This window comes from Mastomys coucha, unplaced genomic scaffold, assembly GCF_008632895.1.
Source record: "Mastomys coucha isolate ucsf_1 unplaced genomic scaffold, UCSF_Mcou_1 pScaffold9, whole genome shotgun sequence".
Lineage (NCBI taxonomy): Eukaryota > Metazoa > Chordata > Mammalia > Rodentia > Muridae > Mastomys > Mastomys coucha.
Window position 1 is genome coordinate 51909414 of NW_022196915.1, and position 2015 is coordinate 51911428.

Sequence of the window (2015 nt, forward strand, 5' to 3'; positions counted from 1 at the left end):
CCAGCCTGGTCTACAGAGTGAGTTCCAGGACAGCCAAGGCTACACAGAGAAACCCTATCTCAAAAAAATAAATAAATAAAATTTTTAAAAAATTGTCTTAAATATCTCAATTTTAACACGCCTGAAGTGTACTTTTGTTTTCTTATTTCTCTGCAAGTTCTCTTTGTTTAGCTTTCACCACTCAATCCCTATATCTAATCAGCTATGAACTCTGCTGCTTTCCTCACTACTTTCAGATCTGCCTCACTCTTACTACCTCCCCTGGCTCTGTTTTTGGTTTTTAAACTATTAACTATGCGCCAACTGGGCTCTCTGCATACACTTTTGCTCAGGTTGAATCTGTCTTCCACACTGCTCTCTCTTGCTCTGAGTTACATGAATATATCTATCTAACAAGCATAAATTCAAAAAAATATGGAGTATTTTCAGTGAGCTAGACTCTTATAGATAATGAAGACAAACAATGAACAGAACAAAGTCCTATCCTTATGGAGCTAAAATTCCATCAGCCAAGGTGCTGAAGGGACAAGGAGAATTTTTTTTTTAACCAGGACAAATAGTTACTAATAACAAAAAGAATAGCTATGGCTTGGCAAATAAATATACAGTATATTAATTTATAGAAATGGTCAGAGCACTCCATTTGGAGACCTGAACAAGTACAAAGGAAAGAATGAACTGAGTTTATCAACAAAAATATTATTTCAAGTGATAGGCGACAAAGCTTATGCTAAGTAATGGAAGAAATAAAGAGTGTGGGAGAAGAAACAGAGGATGTCTGTGAAGCTGAGGAATGAGTCCTATGGCCTGAATGCCCTCAAATCGCATGTGCTGAAATTTAATTCTCACTGGAGTGATACTAGTTATGGAGGTAAAGCCCTCATGGATCAGAGGAGTTTGCCCTCTTGCTTTCTAGCTCTTTTACTGTGTGAGGACATTGTATATGCCTCCTCTAGCTACTATCAGATCACAGTCAAAATTACTTTAAAGAAGAAATAAACAGTTTCTAATGAAAACTGTGGAGTAGCCTAAGTAATTATCAACAGACGGCTAAATAACTTTAGGATATTAACACAATTAACTATCAAATATTAACTTTTAATAAGTAATTACAAAAAATGAACCAGACCTATATATAAACACATATAGACACAGACACACACACACGATGGGGGGAGGGATAAAAAAAAAAAGAGGAAAACATGGGGCTGGAGAGAAGGCTTAGCGGTTAAGAGCACTGACTGCTCTTCCAGAGGTCCTGAGTTCAATTCCCAACAACCACATGGTGGCTCACAACCATCTGTAAAGGGATTTGATGCTCTCTTCTGATGTGTTTGAAGAGAGATATAGTGTATAGAAGACAAATAAATTAATTTAAAAATAAAAGGGGGAAACATTAGCAGGGCAGTGGTGGCGCATGCCTTTAATCCCAACACTTGGGAGGCAGAGGCAAGTGGATTTCTGAGTTCAAGGCCAGCCTGGTCTACAGACTGAGTTCCAGGACAGTTAGGACTATACAGAGAAATCCTGTCTTGAAAAACCAAAAAAAGAAAAAAAAAAAAGGTATGTTATATAATCACTATACTATTAACGATGCTCACTCCTACAACACTACAGGAACATTTGCTGAACAAATACATAAGTCTTCTGTACCAGCTCACAATTAGATGAGATTTGAAAAGCACCCAACATTTTCTCAACTGGGTGTTAATATGTGATAGAAAAAAACATGAAAAAAAAAAAACAAAACCACAAAGCCAACATGCCAGCCTTAAATATCAACACATTTGTATCAAAATGCATTTAAGCTTCTAAAATGATAGATATGAGTAATTATTTTCCTCTCTATATTTGGTAATTTTCCATGAATGGCATTACTTCTAAAAACAGAAAAATATTTTAAAAGTAGAAAAAAAAACCATATCAACCAAAGGTTTTGTTATGTCTTAGTTCTTATAAATTTCCTCAAAGATGTATCTTTTTCCTTTCATTTTAATTCTTCCAAATTTCTACAA

At 35.4% G+C, this 2015-nt stretch overlaps 1 protein-coding gene across 3 annotated transcripts in view; it reads right to left on the reverse strand.

Moving 5' to 3' along the window:
* Window positions 1–2015, reverse strand: part of Fzd3 (frizzled class receptor 3) — a 64815-nt gene that overhangs the window by 40635 nt on the left and 22165 nt on the right. The gene's annotated exons all lie outside the window — the stretch shown is intronic.